Here is a 25,287-nt window from a genome sequence, read left to right on the forward strand (position 1 = left end):
CTTATTTATATGTTCACAGTAATGATATAGTGTATATTATGTACTTTAATAAATTTATTTTTTCGACATTATCGTATTGGCTTAGTACTGAAAGGATTATGTATGTATTTCTGTAAATAAATACATTTTAATAAACACTGAACATTTGTGAATTTTTAACTACTATAGATCACTGCCGTGTAATGCTTTCCAAGGGAAGTTGATTAAATTTATAAAGGTAAGGTGTCTTTATAGCGCTCGAGAGTATTTGACCACAACTTTTGACAACAATTATTATTAATAACTTAAATGTTTTTATATTATAACATGATAATTAATATGATATTTGCATGCCCATGTATGGCTGATTGTTTTGTTAATCAATGATTTATAATTATGAATAAATACTTTAATATTCTAAGATTAACCCTGGATAAATGGTATTCTTGGCGTCGTTAAACTCATACCTTTAATACAAATTTACTAAAAATTAGCTTGCCATAACCACTATGATGCGTTAATGTAGTTAAAATCACGCGGAATTTAAGGTTCGGTCAAAATTTAAAGTCTTAAACCAATTTCGACTTAGTGTCCTTCCAGAAGAGACCCATTCTTAAAAGGCTGGCAACACACTTGCGAGCCATCTAGCAATGTGAGTGTCCATGAATGGCGGCATCACTCAACATCAGATAGGCCTCCTGCCAGATTGCACACGTTCTCCAAAAAATGTTTACGCAGTACCATAACTAACTTGCTATACAGATTCATCAGATTTTTAAATAATTTAAAAATCGGTAAAATTTTAACTGGTGTTTAAAACACACCAAACATACTCGAGTAGAGTGAAAGAGCTGGCAAACGAAGGCGGTAAAAGCTCATAAAAGCTGTTAAATTCTTGCCCACACTCCACAAAGAAACCTCTGTTTGCTAGTTAACACTTCACAAGTTATTTTTACCTTTAAGTATGGACAATTTAGTTGTACATATTTGTAGACCCTTACAAAGTGTTGAATTCAAATACTATTTAAAACACCTCATTAAAAACTGAGGCTTTTTATGAAATCTTTTGTTCACTGTCATAATTAATACTAGATACTAGACCTTGAATCTAAAATACTTTCACGAAATGCACTAATTCATTTTTAAAAAACATGTGTGCGTGTGATAGCGTACACACGTAAAAAGTGAAACTTCTTTATGACCTTACTTTTCGAAAAATGATCTACTATATGCAACTTTACAGAAATTGGTTAAATAAAGTTCAGTAAGATAAAGTTTAACAAAAGGCTTTTACTGTCATAGACATGAATACAAATAATACAATTATTTCATTTTACCTTATTACTACTAAGATTATTACATAATTTAATTAATTGTAATAGAATTATTACTTTCATTGTTATCGTTATTATATATTTTTGTTATTAATGGCTTTGAATATCTTCGAATCAACCGTGGTAGGGACAAGAAAAAGATGGCGCTTAGCCGAAATATGAGACAGTATTTTTTTTTCTAACCCCGATAAAGTTTCACTTCAAAATATAACAATGTATGTAGTACCTAAGTAGTGTAATCCCACGACATGAAACGAAATAAAGTATAAAATTAATCACGTGGAAGGAAGAACTGCCATATCATTCAACCCTGCTGGTTCCGTCTTTAAATTGTCCTATATTATACTATCATTTAGTTGAAATTCCCTACTAGAACACGCAACACTAAGATTAGCCTTAATACAACCCGGTGTCATTGACATCACCAGACGTAATATACAGACAGACATCCGATTAACATGTGCCACCGTGAACCGGACGTCCGGCGTGCATCTCATAAGGCTTTGACGGCTCGAGTTTCTTTTTAAATAATAATAACATTTACTTTTGCGAATTGACTTCATTAGTTATTTTAATGTAACTATTTATTTTATTGAGATTTTATTCGATTAAACACAATTACTATACTGATATATTTGATGTATCTTTTGAAGTAATACTTCTTTTGGCGCGTTAGGGGAAAATGATGAGAGTAAATTTTTACAATGCGCGCGCACACCGTCAAAAAAAAACCATGCAGTTAGCAAAGTCAACTTTTTAAAATAAAAAATATCACTTTCTTTAATTATGAAGAAATATTTAGTTGTGATATCTAAATAAACTTTATTTAACTAGATAATGCGTTATAGTAAAACTTTCAATGTATTAAATTCCTTTTTACTATTTTTATTGTCGTGTTTTCAACAAACGTAGAATAAGGCGAAAGATACAAATATTATATTGTTACGAAAGAAGTATAACTTAAGTAAGAAGTATAACTTCTAACGCGTGTACATAAGTACACACAAATGTTTCTTTTTAAGTCTTATCTATTAATGTACTTCGTATATTTTGATTATATCTTTTATTTTATACAATAGAGCTGTACGATTACTTATAAATAAATAAATAAATTACAGAGGGTTGTTGTTAAGTGAGCGTCAAACAGTTTACACCTTTCTTTAAAATTTCACTTTATTATCGAAAAATAATAAACGGCTCAAATATTAGAGTATTTCCTTCAAAATAGATTTTGTTCCCTTTGGAGTATAGACTCTTAGGCCGTGGGGTTCAAGTGTATACGCGCTTATCAAAGATTGGCGCCTAGAAGATAGTACCGGTGTCCCCAGAGCTGGTGCTTTTCTCTCTCTACCTTTAAAAGTTTAGTCCCTGTGGCAGTGTACCTTTAAGGTTGGCAGCATTTCCTCGCTGTATAGCGATACTTATTCGTTGAGCGAGGAAAACACCAGTTCTGGGGTCACCAGGCGCCAACTTAAATCTTTAATTAGCGCCTGTGCTTTTGAACCGACGGCCCAAGAGTCTATACTTCAAAGGGACTACGTCGAAGATGGAGGAAAGATTACATTTCTGCCGCCTGCCTTTTTTTAATACTGTATTTTGAAAAGGCATTAGCATTTTATAAGCGACACTAATTTTGTATAGGAAATACGCTATATGACAGAACCAACATATAATAACCGTTCTATAGTAGTTAGTGTGTTAACTCAATGTAATTTGCGAAATTACTTCATAGTTCATTGCCCCTATCATAATATGTATCATTTTGAACGACTTTATGAAATGACGTCGCGCTTCGCTTGTCACCCTATGCGAAATGTGACGAATATAATTTCAACTTTATTACAGAGGCATAAGATATATTTTAATGCGTTGTATTTCGAGATATGGAAGTAAATTGTAGTAACAAGCTCGATAATGGCAAATGTGTGGTGTGTTATAAATTTAAGATTCGTTTGGTTTACCATTCTTGTTATTGTACTAACAAGCACGGTCTACAGTCTTAAGCGGATTTTCAACAATCTAAATAAAAAAATGTAGTCATTTCAATTTTTTTTTATTAAACAGCAACAACTCGGAAAATATGTATTATTATATATATTTGTTATCAGTTTCCTCGACAAGATTTTGTAACGATATTTAAAAGAAATCTCAACGCGAATAGAAACTGTTATAATAATTATTATGAATTATACTTTTAGCCTAACTTACATTTTGCGACTTAAATAACCAAAGCGTAACGCCTGTTTTCCCAAATTTATGGTTCAGAAAATAGAAAGCTTTTTGCAAAATTATAATAAGAAATGCATAGTGACTATCTAGGACGTTATGTAATATAAGGACAAGAGATTTTGCTAATTAAACTATGATATTATCAAATATATACGTAAAATCTCATTTTGTTTTTTTCCGGAAAATCGTTATTTTATTTTTGGGAGTAACTTAATCATAAAATGTAATATGCAGAAATTATTGTCAAGTACCGTTAACATGTTTAATAAAAGAGACTAGCTGGCCACGGTACAAGGAATCCATTTGTGTGCAAGTGCAATACTCCCCCACTTTCTTTTTACATAAACATCCTTTGTATTATGTATATTTTTTTAAAGCGTTAAAAGAGCAGTGTTGGCCTAGTGACTTCAGCGTGTGACTCTCATCCCTGAGGTCGTACGTTCCATCCCCGGCTGTGCACCAATGTAGTTTCTTTCTATGTGTGCATTTAACATTCGCTCGAATGGTGAAGGAGAACATCGCGAGTAAACCGGGTTGCCTTAGTCTCAAAAAGTCGACGGCGTGCGTCAGGCACAGAAGCTGATCACCTGGTTGCCTATTAGATTAACAAATGATCATGAAACTGATACAGAAATCTGAGGCCCAGACCTAAAAAGGTTGTAGGGCCACTGATTTATTTATTTTATTATGTATAATAAAATATCTTCTTCCTCGTCTTCTTTCTAGTTTATTAGAATATACCTGTTTCCATTAATCACGGGTTTATAGTATATCAAAAGTGTGTGTGTAGATGTAGACTATAACAGTTTTGTGGGAATTTAATTATAAAGATGTCTATAAAATAAATAAAAACCCTTTAGAACTGGAGCTTCAAAAGTCGGGAGCATTCTCTCAATAATGTAACAAATTCGCCAATAATGAAGTTATAATTAAATGTATAATACTGTTGTAACTAAGAACGACTTCAATCAATTTAGTAATATGACATTATATTTGATTTCAGATATATCCGTAGAAGCAATTGTAAAGGTATGTATTAAGATATTTATATATTTAAGAATATTACAAAACTTGTATACAATAACTAAGCATATAAACGAACGTATATAGTAATCAAATTTCTATAAAACACATGAACTGTCATAAGCACGAAAAACGTCGAGAAAAAGTTTATTAATTTATATTGGTAGCATATTAATGTATAGATATACTGACTATTTTGTTAGTTAAAATACTGAATATTGCAAAATCTACTTGAAAGATTTAATACTCATAATATCCAAGGAATAAATTATTGACCAGAGCCCTTACTTTGTAACTTCCAATAGCGATAATGTACGATGATTCTTCGGTTTATATTCTATGCAATCCCATTATTGCAACTTCAGCGCTACGGGTATTTTAAGAACTACTTCGACCTAGGATACAAGAGGATTGGTACAGCCAACTTGGGAGTTTTCCCCCAAGAAGTAGAGGGAATCAAGATGGTCAGGGGGCTTAGTTAAGATGTCTTACAGTAGCGTATGTAGGAAGTCGAAAACTAAATTTGTTTGGAAATTTCTAAGTCATCTTGAGTAATCATCTTCTGCCCCATAGGTTATTAGGGGGCACTTTATTCAGAGAAAATTGTATGTTTTCTAAACAATTTATATTAACCTTAGATCCTAGAACAACATAAACCAAATATAAACTGGAATATCAACAGCAAAATAACACTTAAATATATATTTAATTCATATTTCCTCGCAAACTAAGTATAATTATTAATCAATGTGAACTGCAGTAAGTCACATAAAAACATTAATACGTATGTAGCAACCGTATCTCCTAAATTGGCGCGTTGTCCTGACTAACTCGTTCTAGGATCAACCGTCTTGTATACTGTTAACTAACATTATAGTTATCTATGTATTAAAGAATTGTTTATTAAAGAATTGCAATCAACTCAACTCAACTCCACGTTAGACAACTTTAGTAAGACCTTCAAAAATGCGTGGATATCATAAAAACTTGAGAACTGATTTTGATTTTCGACTGTTCCCTCAATTGGCAAAAAAGGTTGTTGTTATCAATTGTTTTTTGTTTAAATCAAAATCATCTCGATGCTTTCACTTTCTGAGAAATTTGTGGACAAACATTTACATTACATTAATTGAAACCCTAAATATCATTTTTTTGAAGTCTTCCTGAAGGAAATTGTTAAAATTTTCCAACTGACTGTGTCTATGGTTCTTTCTCCATTTCATGTTACCGCTTCTATTTCGTCTAACAACCTTTTGTTGGGACGCCCTTTTCTCACTCTTCCCCGTGGTCCTTTCCATACAGTTGTCTTTAAAGTCCACCTTTTATCTGTGTATGTCGCTATATACCCCGCCCAATGCCACTTCTGTTTTAGGGCATATCGTAAGGCATCTATCAGTTTTGTTCTTCGTTTTATTTTTTCGCTTTTAATTTTATGTATTTTTAGTACTCTTATTTCCATTGCTTTCTGGCATGGTATTAGTTCGGTTTTTATTTCCGTGTTGTAAGTCCACGTTTATGAAAGTAGGTAAGACATTGTTTTTTTGAGGTAAAGGGAAAATTGTCCTTTTAAGATTTCCTTTATGGACCGAAACTTTTTCCAGAACATAAACTCGGATATAAATATAAAAGCCTTAATTCATTGTATGGCTACCTACGGCACTGCTAAATTTAATAAACCGTTGCCTAAACACAAAATTCATCTTCACGCATATTTATGCAAATGTACATTAGGTACAGAGGTCACTACGGTTAGTGAATGTCATTGTATACTTGGCAAAATCTTATTGCATCTGCAATTTAATATTTGTCTATCGCTTGAATGTGTTGATGTTTTATTAGCGTAAAGTCAAGGTGCTTCTATAGAGTATTACACTGAGTATTTACACTATAAGTTTTGACAACAATTATAATTAACTTAACTTATTATTATGCCATTATGATAGTTAATGTGACATTTACTTAGTACATATTACACATTTAAAGAAAACACTTTTTTTAACGGATTATAAACTCTAATGATAAAATTAGAATTATTTTACATAATATCATAAGTCGATATCAAGCACGCACGCTTTAAAGCACGCGAAACGTCGGATTTTTTTTAAATTATGTCAAATAATTATAAGTTTATAATAATACATAGCTTCAATCCGTTAAAAAAGTGTTTTCTTTAAATGACATTTGCTTGCCAACATATGGCTGATTGTTTGAGGTTATCAATCTGAATGTACCTGTAATCTGATATTTTCCAGGCAACCATTTTAAGGGAAAAAAGATGGGTAAAGTACAAGAAGTGCATAACCAAATCCTATAAAAAAGTATTATAGAACCTTAATTTAAAATACAAAAAAACATATTAATAAAACAGCCTGAAACTAAAAAGCTAATCTCACGGATTCATGAATTGCGATGCAAATGCAATGCAAAACAATAAGAAATATAAGAATTACAAGTCACGATTGAGCCGGATAGGATATGGTTAAGATATGTTTATGTAAAAGATTATTATTATGTTATAATAGATATTATGAATATTTTGAGTATGATTAAAGATTAATTTTTTAACTTCTTTTCTAACTCTTCTTTAATTATCATATAAACAAGTGTCTGATAATAAAATAGAAGGTATAAAAGTTAAGGTAGTATAAATGTAGCAGCTTTTCATGTTGTACTGTGCTAATTCTCTGTTCTCACTAATAACGAATTTTGTGGATGATTGGATCTGAATGGATCTGTGAATAACACTCAAATCTGGATAAGGGAGTTCCTCGCTAACCCGAATTTTACCTTTCAGAATTATAGAAGGGGTCTGTCTCACTTATAGAGGTCTATAAAATACGGCAAATGTGACGAAATACATGTATATCTATGTATAGCTACATATTTATAGAAATAGTAGCAGAACATAAATGTTTATTCTAAAATTATATCAACATTTACTTGAAAATATCTGTTAATTTCTTATGCGATTCTGTTTTAAAAATTTGTGTATGTTTTTCAAGTTCATAAATTCTTTAAAATATGAATTGTAACTGCCGCATATTTATAACATTTGTGAAGCGTCTCCAATACCTTTAACCAACTGCTGTTTATGAACTGACTATAGCTTAAGATTAAGCTTGACAAACAAGTCAGTAGAAACATTTGACTGTTTGAATAGAATGAGTTCCTCGAACTATAGATAACAAAACAATAACAGACGGTTTGAATTAACCTCCCTCGAAATTTAAGAATATGTCATATGGAGGTATCAATCTCTCTTAAGAGTTTCACTCGTGACAAAGGAGTGTCACTTATACAGGTTTCATATTTCTCACTCATAGAGGTTTTAGGAAGGCTAAATGATGGGATCTGGTAAAAACTTTTCATAGAGTTTTCTCGCTTACCTAGTTCTCACTTATCCAAGTTTGCCTGTATATTCAAAAAACAACCTCTCAACTTAGCAAAATCTAACACAATCTCAATGTTTTCTCAGTAGGTACACTTTCTATGTCAGAGATAAAATTAAACACGTTGTCTTCAAGCACGCTAATGTCTAGCATATTCAGGTCACGACACAAGGTTATCTAGGCTGTGACGACAGGATTCCGCGTAGGTGCTATGTTTGAGACATGTCGCCTAATAGCTAGTGATGTGTGGATCTATATCGATAAACTCAAACTCAAAATAACCTTATTCATATAGTTACCAAGTACACCTATGAACTTCCACAGAAAAGATAATAAATTAATCCCACAATTGCATTTACTATAATTAAGCCCCGTGAACAACCTTCAAGAAAAGAGCGTACCAATTCTTCGGCAACGCACTCGCAAACAGTCTGGCGCCGTCCACGGGCGGCGGTATCACTTTAGTACAACAGGGTGAGTGATTCTCTGAAAAACATGCTAACTTATAGAGCAATTGTTCTTTGGAATATATATATATATATATATGTATTCATATATGTCTATATTAATGTTGTATATAATTTCTATGTATAAAACTCTCAAATTTGCTATGTTAAGTAAATATGTGTGAAATTATATTTAAACCACATTTTACTACAGAAAACAGATACATGACAATGATTGAAAACTAATTTAACGAGAATAAACGCAAATTTTTGTTTCTAGTTCTTTTTAAGCATCCGCTTCAGCTTCACATCAACTTGACAGATATTAGACAATATAAATATTGCCGTATTAACGCCATCTATTGTTGCGAAGCTAACGCTCCTCTTAAATATATCTCACTATTGGTTTGAAAAAATAATATTGAGTGAAAAAGCATTTACGACATCCATTTCTGAGTATCTATTCTGGTATAACAAAAGATGTTTTGCGTTAGTACCACTATTAAAAGTCAGGTTTTAGATTTCATTAAGTTAAAATTGTTATCTAAAGGCGTCGTTAGTTTAATCTGTAACACGTATTTGCTCTTAATCTACAATTCCAATGTTTTATTGTGGTTCAGTTTTAACGACTTTTCAAAACCTATTAAGGTGATGTTACATTATGCGCAACAGGAATAGTGTGAATCATGAATTATCGTTTTATTTATATTTCCGGCATTTACAGCCTAATGAATCATTATTAACTGAATATGGATCCCGATTTCGAATTTCGTTTTAGGGATAACGAAATGTATGTCCCGCAACCATTGGGTCTTGTGACTGAGATATGTCAGCGATTGTTGTTTAATAATGTTGATAATGTACGGTGGGCGTGAATTTTTGAATAAGCTAAAGCCAAGAATGCAAGGTTCTTTTAAGTTTTTGTGTTTCTATCAACACCAAGACACCGATTGTATGAAGAGAGGGGTTACTCCTCCCTCAAACGCCGACTACACACCCATTAAACCATCACTCTCATCTCTGTGGATCCCCGGTTGCGCACCAACGCACGTCCTTTCTATTTGCGCGGCGTCCATACGCACCACGTCGAGATTAAACATCATCCCAGCCCATTTGTAAAAACAATCATTATTAATCTTTCCCGACAAAAAAGTCCCTGACATTTCCTAACGGATGCGGATGATGTAATGAAGATAGCTAATGACAAATTAAAAGCCGCTCGCGCGGCAATAAAAAGTCTAAATCAGATAATGATAAAAAACCGCCTCCAACGGGGAAGGCGTGGTCCTTTACTTTGTACTTCATTCACAGCCCGTGACGAGGCCTCTCTCGCAAGAGACCTTTGTACGCTAGTCAAAACTAGAGAAAATGCCCATAAGCTCGGCAAACCAGCCCGAACTGAGCTGTAAAGGCCCTTAAGGCCAACAGCGAGATTGCATATGAAATACTAATAAATATAAAATTCTATGTGCGAATTTAAGATTCGCTCGATCAGTGAACAAAATCATCGTGAGGATACCAGCTTGCCTTAGACCCAAAAAATCAAAGCCATGTGTCAGGCACAGGAGACTGATCATCTACTTGCATATTAGATTGACAAATGATGATGAAACAGATATAGAAATCTGAGGCCCAGACCTAAAAGGGTTGCAGCGCTACTTATTTATTTAGTTTAGAAGGATTACCATAATGATGAATGATTAGACCTTAGAACTGAGCCAGTTCTCGTATTACAAATGGTAAAAATAAAACCTGACTGCCTTCACCCTCCAAGCAGAGCGTGTTCCTGGACTTAACTAAACAAATTATTCTTATTTTATATTTGAAATGATTAATATTTTACGGGTTTAACGTTCTGAGAAACTCGGAATTTAAAGCAAGTAAAACGATTGTAATAAACATTATTTAATGATACAATAGAAAGCTCTCCTAAACCGAGCCATTGTATAAATCACAATCGATAAAAGATGCCGTAAAATGACGATACTTTATGTTCACATCACTAGAGTGTAATAAAACCATGAGGTAATGCGAATGAACAATAATACATAAAACAATTGAACCAACGAATATCAAATCAAATATATAACAATTAATTTACCTATACTTTTATTAAAAAGAGTAATTATTAACTAGAGCAGTGTTGACCTATTGTCTTCAGCATGCGACTCTCATCCCTCATGTCGTAGGTTCGATCCCCGGCTGTGAACCAATGGATTTTCTTTCTATGTGTGCATTTAACATTCGCACGAATGGTGAAGTAAAACATCGTGAGGAAACCGGCTTCCCTTAGACCCAAAATATTCAAGTGTATTTTTGGTGATCTTCTAGACTTACGTGGACCGATCCTGATGATATCAAATGATTTACCTCTGCAGCCAATAAGGCCCAAACAAGAGTCTTTAAATGTCTCTAAACCTCGCATAATAGATCTACACACGTAAATGAATCATCGTAAGATTAATTTAATTACTTAAGACTAATAAATATATTAAGAATAATATTTAATGGATTTAAAGGAATTAATAAGAACACTTCATACGTAAATAAATGAATTATGACATCACATTATCTCCAGGTAGATTAATTAAGCTATTGTAATATTTATTGGATTTTTTAATAAATTTATTTGGACACTACCACGTAGTTAAATAATAATAATGAGCCTTCATCCACAGTTTATTGACATAAATTATACAAGACTACATAGAATTTTATTACTCTAAGATGCAGAGGCCGCATCAGGTCCGGGAGACGGCCTCCAATTTCCTCCTACCCTTTCGATCGCGTCGGCCCATCGCTTTATTAGTCTGTGCTTGTATGTTTGTTGTTTTTTTTTAAGTGCGTCCACTAATAGCAAAGGACAAATAAGCTACTATTAAGATAAAAATAGAGCCTTACTTCAAGCTATAATTTCCCATCTATAATCTTCCAATTAAAAAAAAACGATTTTATAATTCGCACATTTACATAATTATTACTAATATTATGTTTTTCTGTGAGACAGCCCGGAGCGGAACCTGTTAGTACAGACTACAATTGTTCATCAGTGCAAAATCCAATAATAGCAAAAGTAATTTTAAAGTCTTCTTTATAATTCTTTTGACCTAAGGTGCTTCAAGAAAAGAGCTTACCAATTCTTAAAAGGCCTCTGGCAATGTGAGTGTCAATAGGTGGCGGTATAACTTAACATCAGGTGAGCCTTCCGCCCGTTTATCTTCTGTTACATAAAATCATCGACGTTAGGACTGTATGACGCTCACTAAATTACACGAATAACGAATTACCCTCTGTAATTTATGTATTTATTTATAAATAATCGTACAGCTCCGTGGTATAAAAGAAAATATATAATCAAAATATACGAAACAGAAAACAACTCAATTCAGTACATTAATAGATACAAATAAAAAAACGTGTGTGTTTTAGTACACGCGTAACTAAATAAAAATCTGTCGGTTTACCCTAACGCGCCTAAAGAAGTATAACATCAAAAAGAGAAAATTAAACATTAAAAACAAACGACAACTTCATAATTTAAAGAAAAATCTAAATTGTTACTACTGCTAAATAAAGTCAGTCTTTCCGCTTCTTAAAAAATATCCTCACAGCCTCATTACTTAAGAAATGTCTACATCATCATGATTACAATCATTTTCATACATTGATAGCGCAATGCAAAACTCATATTCCAAATCCATAAAGAATACAATAAATCTAGATTAATATAATAAAAACGTTCAGAGGATAATATAATAAGTAAGTTTATTTATAATGTTTCAACTTAAAAACAGTCTAAGTTTCATCAAAATAGGTTAAGTAATTATTGAGATATCTGTATCAACAAATTTTAAACATGTACAATTTTGTTGATTTCATTTCGATAATTTTATAAAGGCCGGCCACGCACGCACTAAAAATGAGTGTACATGGACTACGAAGCCTGCCTTTTTTGGGTGTCCCATAGGCTCGTTTGCCCCCTATTAAATAAAACAATTTACTTTAAAAATAAAAATATGTTTATTATGGAAAACATGTAACCACAGTAAGTTAGTCCACATGTATGGCCATATAATAAACGCTATCAAACATATACCAATGAAATATTGCCAATACTATTTATCTTTAGAGATAAATGCATAATTACGACGACAGAACTGTTATACGATAACTGCTTCGATTCCCGGTTGAGTCACGATCGCGACAAATATGGAAATGATTTATTTGATAACATTCAATTGTTTAAGTTCAACCACTGTTTGAACCACACGACCAAAATATTTGAAAATTAATTTGTAATAATATAAGAAAATGATGACACGGAACACACAAACTACGGAATTCTACGGATAAAAAGTACACTCTTGACTACGCCATTGATATAGATGCGAAAGGAAATATCAAAGATGGTGTTAACAGTCAATACTAAAAATGTATTTATTTGTCTCAACTTAACAAAGTCCTAAAAAAACATGCCAGAAATTATATTAATAAATATAGATAGTTGCGTACCTTTGTTGCAATATGCTCAAAATTCCTGTCTGTATATTTTAGAAATGTTCTTATTCGTTCACAATAACATAAATACTTCACATTTAATATTCAAGTCAACTTGAATGGACCACCGTAGAAGTAGACATGGAGAGAAATTGGCAAAAAATTAGAAAAACACCTATTGTATGTATACAGACTTTTTACTACAGTTTTAAATTTGTTTTAAAATCTATTATTCTATTAATGATTATTTGCGGGACACATTTTAATTATTTTATTAATGTGTTATTTTACTCGTACAAGCTATGGGCCGCATGGGGGCTACCGAGGATCTTTGCCGAGCTGACGGTTTTAATACGATCATCAGGGTGGCATCCTTGATGTATAGGCATATTACCAATGGTATCCTGAATTTGTTGATCACAAAGAACACGCATATATTAAAACATTGGTATGCGGTCATGCTATAGGAGTTTATTTATTTATCTATAAGTACATGAAAAAATTACATCATAGATTTTACACGCATACACATCAATTATATCAGGACTATAAAACATTCAAACTCGCAAAGAAAAAATGAAACAAAAGCAAACAGCAAAAACAAAAAACTAAATAGAACCTTTAACCTCATTAAGAGCGATAAACGAAGTTACGGTAAGTAGATATTGTTGTAAAATATATAATTTTTTTCATTAATGTTAGTTAATGTTAAGCGAATAGTTTGTACGTATTGAATACTTTGTTTGAAGAAATTTGTTCTATAACATTGAACAAAGCAATTAAAACCGAATCGTTAATAACATGTGGATATAATCTGAAATAAATAAGTTAATGTTATCGTACACAAATTGAAAGAAAACATCGTGGAGAAACTGGCTTGCCTTAGACTCCAAAAGTCGACGGTGTGCGTCAGGCACAGAAGTCTGATCACCTACTTGCCTATTAGATTAACAAATGATGATGAAACAGATACAGAAACCTGAGGCACAGACCTAAAAAGCTAATAGCGTCATTGGTATACTTTTTTTTACTTAAGATGTGATTATTGTTGAAATCAATATTCATTTCATTGAAGTCCCAATCGTATGATACATTACATGTAGCGAACTAGTAAATTCTAAGAAGTATCTGAGACCAGAAGTGGTAATTGCGTCTCAGCTATTTACTTGGCTTCCTAGAGACCCTAAGGGCTTTTTACAAACGCTGGTTGAAACAATTTAAATTGACTTTGTATTAACTCACAGGTAAGGTTTCCTACCTATCATGTTTCGAATTTAAAGGATTTTTATAAAATATAATAAAACTAACAATATTAAAATCCTACATTGCTTCATAAATATACAACTCAGTCGAGAGAGAACCCGAAAGTTACTTTTACTAATTTGTAAACAAAAATCTCGCCTTATATTGAAAGTGACACAAGAACAGATTATCTTAATTTATCAATAGAGATGTTATTGGACACTTTCTTATGTTAAATATAATTTTTAGTCATTTAGGTTATTTTTTAAATTTATTAGACTTAAGTAAGGCTGGATCGTAATGTTAAATGGTGTCTGAAGTTATAAACAAAAATATTTAAAGTCTAACGCAACCTTTTAGGCGTTAATACTGTCAATTGATAATTTACTACGCACTTTTTATCACCTCTGTACTCATAGTTCTGCAAAGTCAAACCACACAAATCAGTGATATACGGCTCCTGTATCTGACGTCATAAATTGATGCCATTTGAGTTGTACATTACGTCATAGTACAGTCGCGTGCAAAACTTTATTATTCACAATTATCCACCGTAATCACATTTCCGACTTTCTTGGTTACAAAATGCATTCCTATAATACGTAAGTTAGTTTTGAAGTCGTAGTGTATTTATTTGTGGCAATGAGGATAAATCTCTTAAGTCAATAGACAGCTTCAAGTAATTGTAGTTTCAATACAACAACAATACAATAATTTATGATCAAAAGTCTACAGCCTTCCATACATATTTACACCGTACATTTAAGTTTAAAATATAATTACAGAATTATTTTAATTTATTATATTATTAAATACATAATGCGTATATGCATACAATACGCAGAGGCGATGACAAGTTGGAGAAACTACTTGTGGTTGGTAACACAGAAGGCACTCACGTGTCAACAACCGATCTAGTGAAAGACTCATCGTCCTCAAGAGACGTTGGACAGACCAGATTGTCCGCTCCAGAAGTTTCCTTGCTGACCACGACGCATAGACATGAGCTACCGACTGAACATATTATTAAAGAATGAGTATGGAAAGCGATAGTCAACAGCATTGTTGGTACAATGAAAGATATTGAAGGCTTTTCGTTTGTACAATCAGATACTTATGAAAATATGTTATAGAAAGGATATACACGTGTGAAAATTATTTGATAACGTAAGAAGGCGCAGCGTTAACCAGATCGATGCGATTTCAATGCAATATCGCAGCAAACAACTCTCGAGGGGATTCATTGTCTTCACATTCCCCCGAGCATCGGCAAATGTACAATGTAAATACATAAATATGGAGGAATAAAAAAAATTATAACAAACAATTAATACAGTAAGATTGCTAATACGACTCGGCGGAAAACCTCTATGGAGTAGTTAATGGTTACATGTTTTTTTTTATGTAGCAGGGCAGGGCACCTAATATGAAGTGATACTGCCGCCCATAGACAGACATTCACCCTGTGAGGCTCGCACATGCGTTACCAGCTTTTTTGTTTGACCAACAGTAAACGCCATTATATTTATCATTTTAAATAAATTGTATTTATTCGTTATTAACGTTATTATTTCAAAGACCTGTTAGGGATTGTTACAGGTCTTGTACCCATTTTCTAATCTCAATAAAGTCCCACTAAACCATAAACTAAAATATGTGTGAAATAAATGTTAACATTATCCCTTGACTGTACTCTCCCATCCCATTACGACGCGAGTTTTTACGACGTCATAAAGTCAGTGTTGTCTATGGCACGGTCGTTAACGTCGCCGGCTCCTAGACTATACGTATAGAGTTTCATAGACTCTATGCTTTGTTTGTCATTGTCTGTGGTTCATAGAAATAAGGATTTAGTTACTTGGCTACTGCTTGGAAATATGTTATTATTAGTCTGTGTAAAAAAATGATTTCATTTCAAAAATGTATAATTGTAGTTTTAATTGTTTTTTTTACTTACTTTACTAGTCTGAAGACTTTTTGTGACAGAGACGCGTCGTCGATTTGAGCCTAAATGTTAATGACAAAAACGTTGGTCACACAGCCATGCTTTGAACTTACGAAACATTGAAATTGATTGAAATATTGGTTAATTATTTTAAAAAATGAAGCGAATTTCTTATTAAAATAGAAACATTCTCATTTTGTTATATTTGAAGATCTTGCAATGAAATACCATTTAAAAGTCGTAAACAACTTTGTATAGCACGAAATACCACAATTGATTCCTCTATAATGAATATATAGAGAAATAAGCTCTTAACCTATCTCATTAAATGATTGAGTGGCACACGAAGGGCACAATCACGCATCTTGCGAAGTTGCAAAACTGTCAATCGTCACTTGCGCAATTCTATCGCATTGTTAGAGATTGCGTCAGCGATGACACCGGGTCAAATGCCAAATCATTTTCGTGTAGACTGAGAGCTGAATAATAATGGAATAGGTTTGTTAATTCGGTCTATGTGCATAACAATTTTTATTCATTAACACACTTGTACTTACAATTTGTCTTTATACAGCGAATATTGGACCTGAACACTAATAATGTACATATCAGTTTTATTCGTCATACAAATATAATGATTAAAAATTAAATAAAATATACATATTTAAAGCAATTTTAAAATGTTTGATCCTTTGGCCAGTATATTGGGATACTTATATATTGAGCGAGGAAATCACCAGCTCTGGGGACACCCGTCTACTAGGCGTCAATCTTTAATAAGCGCGTATACACTTGAAGCACAATAATCTACTCCAAAGGGAACAAAACCAAAGTTGGAGGAAAGACTTTTATATTCCGTTTATTATATTCCGTCTGCTCTGTGCCACGCCAGCTTTTGTGTTTGAAAAGTTTGTAGTGGTCATTATTGTTTTGTATTAAAACAAAGAAAATGGTTATAACTTACAAATATCACAAGAAACTTTTAATATTTGACAAGAATTTTAAAATCTACCATAAATTTTTAAAGATATGATAATTAACCAGAAATCAATATTTACCTTGACACGTACTAAAATATAATTACAATTAGTCTGGAATTATGTTTAAACTGTTAAATAATACCGAAAGTGTGTCAATGATCTAAGGTCACGACGAGAATGTGAGGTCAAGAAGGTCAAATGACAATCTTAACATCGGAGCTTAATAACAAACAAAAGCCTCGTCTATTTTAACTTACTTTGTTTCTTTAATAAACCTAGACAAAACATTTGTATGTTATCCAATATCGATACACGTAACGCTCGCCATAAAATACGTTTGTCTAAGTTACTAGTTGGTTACAGAAATTAATTGTAAAAAAAGAAAATATTATGTAAAAAACCTAATATAAAAGTGAAATCATCACACATCATCAAAGTAACTTCAATAAAATTTAAAATACTCCTTCCCGACTCACATTCATTTTGGCTTCATATCTTATAATATACAATACCAACTGCAATGGCATTTGAATAAGAACTCTATATTAATTAATATTAAATCTTTATTACTATTATATGTGTAATTGATTTAGATGTTAACAAAGTAATATTACAGATAGATACTAAAATTTAAAATTTATCCCATTTTAACTTAGGGAGCATTCACGTCACGCAATTTTTTGGAGATTCTTGATCCCCAGTGACTCTTTATACCTAAAACTTACCATTATGTGGTGTAAGGTCCTGGAAAGTGGAAAATAATATTAACAATAACGCGTAATGCAATCCCCGCCCCGCATCGTAACGTTGTACAATAGGACCCCCTCCCCCCAAATTCGTTACGTAATGCATGAACGCACCCTTAGCCGTCTACCACAAACATCGATAACATTTAAGTAACCAAAACAAAGTAGGTAAAACGGAAAGGTTAAGTGATCTTTAATCAGTGCGTTGAAAAGTTAAAAATGAAAAATAGAAACCAAAGAACCAAATTCTAATTAAACCCTATAACCCTTTGTAATAAGTATCGCGCCATTTGTTAAATTTGACCCTGTTGGCATTTATTAACAAAGAAATTAGTCTCCAGGTCAAGTCGAGAATGCGACCTCATTTATTCTCGAGTTGACCCAACGCTGGAATCTATCAAATCCCGCGGGTAACACCGTTAATGACACTGACCGGGTGAAAGGCCGCGCTTTATCCGGCTGATTGTAATACTAGTAATTTTGTTCTTGTTGCGGATATTGGATAGGAGGGTTAACAAATTAAGTTTGATTTCATTTAAAAAAATAATTAATTAACATCGTAATTATTAGTTATAATGGAAAATTGGTTTTGTCTTACATCGGTTTCAATGCTTCTTCATAAACAAAACATGACAATCAGTGTTCTGTGTTTATTTTGTCTCTACAAGCGAGTGTTGATTACGTAAATGGTTTAGCGACACATATAATGTTCCCTAGTGGGAGTGCCATGCTGTTGCTTTCGGGCTTCAGCCAATCGGGCAGGCACGACCGGGGCAGTACCACTGTCTCACAGAAAACCGGCGTGAAGTGATGCAATAGGTTCATCTTATTGTACTCGCGTTTCGTGCGGTGAGTGAGACTCCCGGAGCCCATCAATTCCCCCCCCCAGAATATGAAGATGCAGATTAAACAGAGATTACCCCAGGGGGGTACCACACGTTTCCGCTGTGGAGAATCCCCCTTTGAGCGTCCATCATCGGAACAGTATTCGGTGGTGGATGCACAGGCTGCCCTTCGTATTCTGGCGTGGGCAAAAGCTGCGCAAAAAACTATAGGTTTCGATCTCGGGGCAAACGGAAGAATATACCGAAGTCATCCCCTTCCACGCTCTCAGTGGACTTTACCAATGTTAGGGGGCTCAACTCTAATCTTAACGCGGTTCACTTTCACCTCGAAACTGCGAAGCCGGCCTTATTCTTCCTTACTGAGACTCAGATATCCTCCCCGGCTGATACTTCCTACCTCTCCTACCCGGGGTACAAATTGGAACATTCATTTGTGCCGCGGGCGGGAGTTTGCGTGTACGTCAGATATCTGTTCTCGTCGCCTCGGGTCGCTTGAAGGAAGGGACCTATCTAGCCTCTGGCTGCGCGTAGACTGCGATGACCATCCGCGATTCTACGCATGCCTGTATAGGTCCCATAGCGGAAATACCGAAACTGAGCGACTCATTGAGCACATCCAAATGGCTACAGATTCCCTGCTCGAAGGGGTTCCTACCGCTGAAATCGTGATACTTGGCGATTTTAACGCTCACCATGCCGATTGGCTCGGTTCGGAAACCACCGATCACGCGGGAAGATCCTTTCACGACTTTGCTTTAGCTTACGACCTGTCACAAATGGTCCCTGCGATTACGCGAATACCAGATGTGGATGGTCATAAACCCTCTTTGTTGGACCTTCTGCTGACCTCACATCCGGAGACCTATCAAGTCTCTGTTGTCCCGCCATTGGGTTCATCGGATCATTGTGTGGTCCGGAGTACTGTGCCTACTACGCGCCCTCCTCGGCCCCGTTTTTCGGGTTGTCGTCGTATTTGGCACTATCGGTCAGCAGATTGGGATGGGATGCGGTCTTTCTTTGCATCCTACCCTTGGGGGCCTATGTGCTTTTCGTCGGAAGCTCCAGATTCCGTCGCTGCCTCTGTCGCCGAAGTGGTTCTGCAGGGCATGGAACTTTTTATTCCATTCTCTGCGGTGCCGATCGGTGGCAAGTCACAGCCCTGGTTTAAGCGTTCTTGCAAGGCGGCATCGCGTCGAAAGCGAGAATGCTTTAATGCATGGGCGGACGCAGCGATATCTCGTGATGCCAATACCAGCGAACATAAAAAAGCATACAACTAAGCCTCCAGGTCCTTCAAACAAATCGCTAAGGCAAAGTCAGAGCATATCGCCAGATTTGGCGAGAGATTGGCCCAACTCCCTTCGGGGACCCGAGCCTTCTGGTCTCTCGCCAAAGCTGTACAAGGGAATTTTCGTCAGCCATCGATACCACCGCTGCACAGAGAGGATGACTCGCTCGCCCACACTGCGAAGGAGAAGGCCGACCTCTTGGGCTGTCTCTTCGCGTCCAACTCGACTTAGGATGACCGGGGGAGATCACCACCGGCGATTTCGCGGTGTGATAACTCAATGCCGGAAATCACATTCCGGCAACGTGCTGTTCGCAGAGCACTATCTTCCTTGGACATTCATAAGTCGAGCGGGCCGGATGGTATCCCTCCAATTGTGCTGCGTACTTGTGCTCCTGAGTTGGCTCCGGTCCTGACGCGCCTTTTCCGGTACCTGTACTCGCTCGGCACTGTCCCGAAGTGCTGGAAGACCGCTTCGATACATCCGATCCCTAAAAAAGGCGATCGCTCTGATCCGTCCAACTATCGCCCAATAGCTATAACCTCCTTGTTCTCCAAAATAATGGAATCCATTATTAATGGCCAGCTCTTGAGGTATCTAGAGGGCCACCAGCTGATTAGCGATTATCAGTACGGCTTTCGTCGTGGTCGTTCGGCTGGTGACCTTCTAGTTTACCTTACTCATAAATGGGCAGAGGCAATTGAGTTCAAGGGCCTCCCCCTAGCGGTTAGTTTGGACATAGCGAAAGCCTTCGATCGGGTGTGGCACAAAGCACTGCTCTCGAAGCTTCCAGCCTACGGGCTTCCTGAGAAATTATGCGACTGGATCTCCAGCTTTCTGGCCGATTGGAGCATCAAGGTCGTCGTCGACGGAGCATGTTCCGACCTTAAACCCGTGAATGCTCCCACAAGGCTGTGTTCTGTCCCCGACCCTGTTTCTTCTGCATATCAATGACATGTTGCAACTTAGCAACATTCATTGCTATGCGGACGACAGCACTAGGGATACTCTTTACACTGGCCGGACAGGTATTTCTCGGGCAGTTGTCGATGAGTACCGGAACAAACTTGTGTCTCGAAGTCGAAACTCTACTACGTGGAGTCTCGGACTGGGGTAGACTAAACCTAGTCCAATTTAACCCCAAGAAGACACAAGTTTGCGCGTTTTCCGAAAAAAATACCCTTTGTCGCTACTCCTTTTTTCGAAAACACTCTTCTTGAAGCCACAGCCAGCATCGGAATACTTGGCGTTGACATATCGAACGACGTTCAGTTTCGCGGTCATTTGGAGGGAAAGGCTAAATTAGCCTCCAAAAAGCTTGGTGTGCTCAGCAAGGCGAGACGGTACTTCACTCCGGGCCACCGCTTGCAACTCTATAAAGCGCAAATACGGCCCCACATGGAATACTGTTCTCACCTCTGGGCGGTGGCTCCCCAGTACCAGCTCCTTCCACTTGACCGTATCCAACGAAGAGCGGTTCGAATCGTCGATGACCAATCCCTCTCCGAGCGGCTCGATCCTTTGGCGTTGCGTAGAGATGTGGGGTCACTCTGCATCTTCTACCGCATTTACCATGGAGAGTGTTCAGAGGAGTTGTTCGGATTAATACCTGCAGCTGAGTTTCAACATCGGACGTCGAGGCAAAATACAAAATTCCACCCGTATCACCTCGACGTCCGACGTTCCACGACTGAGCGTTTTTCAAGGCAATTTTTGCCGCACACCACCGCTTTGTGGAACCAGCTGCCCACTGAAGTATTTCCGAACCAATTCGACTTAGGGTCCTTCAAGAAAAGAGCGTACAAATTCTTAAAAGGCCGGCAACGCACTCGCGAGCCCTCTGGCATTGAGAGTGTCCATGGGCGGCGGTATCACTTAACATGGTGAGGTGAGCCTCCTGCCCGTTTGCCCCCTATGTTATTTAAAAAAAAAACAATGTGTGTAATGATGATGTCGTATATATAAATCACGCTATGAGAATTTGCTGCTACTGGGGCCATTGCGAGGACTGATTACTTTCCGGTACTTCATTACTGAAACATTTAACATTTATAAGAATATTTTTCTTTGCAATTCCGTATTTCAAATCTCTTTTTGCTATAACGAAACTACATTCAATAAAAAACTAATAATTTGATATTTTTAAAATTACATTTTTGCTATCCCTACACAGACGGCTGGGCGTATTCTCTGACCTAGACATCCCGTGTGTGACCTAACGCAATTTCCTTAGAGCGTTATCAATCCGCAAATAATTTAGTCAATTATCTGCACTGGATCAGTATAATGACCTCTGGCCTCTAATTAGGCCAAACGTGTTCCGGATGTTATGATTACAGACTATACAATTTAGTAGACGAAAGTATCTATTATCCCTTTATTTATAAGCATACTTTAAGTCACAATTGAATAGTTTGTCCTTGTCGCTCTCATTTCACTTTACAGATAAATAAACGGGACAAACAGAGGCTTGTAATTGCGTTTTTGAATATACTTTGCTCGCTCTCATGCGACGGCTCTTAAAATGGGATAAAGTGTAAATTTTAGTATCAATAATAGTACAAAAGTTCTGTGAGACTGTTTTTATATAAGGTAACGAAGTGAAATAAATAAATAAATACTTCTTTGTTAAGCTAAATGGCACATATAATGTTTCATCAACATAGCGTGTCTAATCAAAACATGATTTAAATTTATATAATTATAATAATTAAGCATTATTTTAGCCTCGAAACTTTCAGACATCTTTACACACACTTACATTTTATACACAAGTAATTATAATATTTTTTTTCATGGAGGAAGAGGTTACATACAGATCCAGTTGAAGGAAGCCTATATTATTCCTCCAACTGGATCCATCTTTACGGAAAAATCTCTATTTTGAGCATTTTTCACCCAATCTTCTTGGTATTAAATTATATTTCAACGATCTTATTTTCTTGACAAGTAAAAAAATTGCGTTATCTGTGTATACAAAATTATGATTTAAAATACGCTGTATTGCAAGAGTATACGCTGAGAGAAGAAAGCACCAGGTCTTCCCGGAGCTATGTATTCTAAAATCTTATGACTCCTATGTAACAAACATAACTTTTAATATTAAAAAAAATAATTGTTCAGTTAAGAGACTTAATTGATAGGAAGACATCGCTAGGAAATTGTTAACGAAACACAGTAACTAATTTTTTTAAACATATAATGATAAACTGAAATTCAAATTCCAAAAAATAAAAATCCAAATAGCCCCCTGTGGGGCATGGACCCCACATTGGGATGTACTAGTCTACCACTATACATACATAGCAAATTTCATCAATTTGCTATACATATAGGTTTCTCTTCCGTATAGAAATAGGATTGTTATCAATTCGCAAATTACTAAATTATCTACAATCAGAATGGAAAGTCGACCAGCCACGATGACTTCTGACCTGCAACGTAATTAGGCCAAGCGTGTGCCGGACAGATTATATTTATAGCAAATCTTATTTAACAAATAGACAACTCAAACAATATATGTCGCATACTACGCAGACCGAAACGCATCTCAAATCTCTACAGAAATGATTACGAAAGAGAAAAAAAGAAAAGAGAAGAGAATGATTTGTATGACTTCCTTTTTTTCTATAAATTATGTCTGCACAAGACACTATTTAAGACCTAGTCTAACTTAAGACTAATAATAAATTTATAACTAACCTAATTCACTAAAAAGGATATTCAACATAAGAAAGTGTTCAATAACACTACTCTATTGAGCCGACACTGTTGTTGTGTACAATTTTTTATCCTCTGAACGTGATTCCTTGGGATTCCGCGGTACATAACCTCAATCTAGGAATCTGGATCACTGTCGGTATTGCTGTTTGTTACAGAGCTCAAATTTTAAAACACACTAATAAAAACCATATTATTATCGAGTGGAATAGGCTTTATAACAGAAGTATTATTTGCTAAGGTTTTAAAGGAAATTGGTCTCGACATTTGATTCTAAAGAATACCTTAGATATAACTCTATATGATATAACTCCGCAAAAAAACAACTATATATACTAAAATATTTATTTTGTTTGTTACAGATCAAGAATTCGAAATCCAATACTCTGCTTGTTTGTAAAGTAAGTGTTTTTACAGTGGTCTCTTTATTTACTAAAAGATTTTTGGCACTGGCTTAATTTGATAAGTATTTGTGTTTTTGTTGGAATAATATATGTATCTTAATTTCGTAAGTGTGTCCACATTCTTAGCGTAAATTCAATACGGTATAAATTGACAGACTAACGTTCATTAAAAGTTTAGTTATTTTTTTTTCTTATACGGTTGCTTTTTTAATATTTCCTTGCTAGTATGTTATTTTTATGTACTAATGTAATTGATGTGTATGTGTGTAAAATTAGGCGATCTAATATATTCTTGTATGTTTAAACTCGCTTTAGTAGTTTTTGATATAGGTGACATCGGTTGTTTAAATTACGCTTACTAAGCAATACTAGTAAAATTTAAAGTAACGATTAATCAATATTTTATCTGTTATTCTGCTTTATAATTATATAGTATTATAAAATAAGGTTAAAAGGAAAGCCTTAACTGGTTAGACGAAAACCGGAAATGATGCATCGATCATAACGTTACTTGATTTAATTAATACATATTTACCGTTACCTTATTACATTATTAAGACATCCGATAGCTCGGTTCGTGGGAAATGAGTATAAAGAAAATTTGAATTTCCATTTTGGTTTTTCAATTATTTATTTTATATATGAAATAAGTCGTCGTATAATATAAATCTTAAGCGATTAGAAATAATAAATTCTATTGTGAGGCCGATTGTATAGGACAACGCACATTCTTCCAGCTTTTTTTAAATGAGCGAGAACCTACGTCTGGTGGGCTTGGCGTCTCCCGCCAGGCCCGGGATCCTCCAGATTTTAGGTGGTGTGTTAATTCAGAACGAGCATTGATGCGAACAACTCATAGTCAAAATCCATTTATATTTCTGACATTCAGGAGCGAAACTTAGTGCTAACCGCTAAGTTAAGCTCAGCTCGTTTCTAAATCTAACCCATTTATTTTATTTTATAAAAGTATTCCTACAGCTACTCATTAAACAATATTCAAACAATTACATTATACACGAAAGCCAAAAACGGAATACACATTCAAACATAAACATAAAGTACAGTTTGACCTATTTATACAAAAAACATAACAATGTACAAATTCATACTAAATTCTAGATTATAAATTCTAAGATTCATTGATCATTATAATAAATATTTAATATAAAGGAAGAATAACACAGCCATTATTAATAAAAGATACCAGAGTTTTTTAAGC

The 25,287-nt window shown here is 34.9% G+C and overlaps 1 protein-coding gene across 3 annotated transcripts in view; it reads left to right on the forward strand.

Moving 5' to 3' along the window:
• The window catches only part of LOC123711147, a 100,855-nt gene that overhangs the window by 53,423 nt on the left and 22,145 nt on the right, over positions 1–25,287 (forward strand). For 2 of the 3 annotated variants that reach the window (XM_045663574.1, XM_045663575.1), the window contains 2 exons: positions 4,546–4,571; positions 24,027–24,065. The gene's annotated coding sequence lies outside the window, so the exon portion shown is untranslated. The remainder of the gene's footprint in view (positions 1–4,545; positions 4,572–24,026; positions 24,066–25,287) is intronic. The other variant, XM_045663576.1, reaches the window with a different exon arrangement.

The sequence above is a fragment of the Pieris brassicae genome, chromosome 6, assembly GCF_905147105.1.
Source record: "Pieris brassicae chromosome 6, ilPieBrab1.1, whole genome shotgun sequence".
Taxonomy (NCBI): domain Eukaryota; kingdom Metazoa; phylum Arthropoda; class Insecta; order Lepidoptera; family Pieridae; genus Pieris; species Pieris brassicae.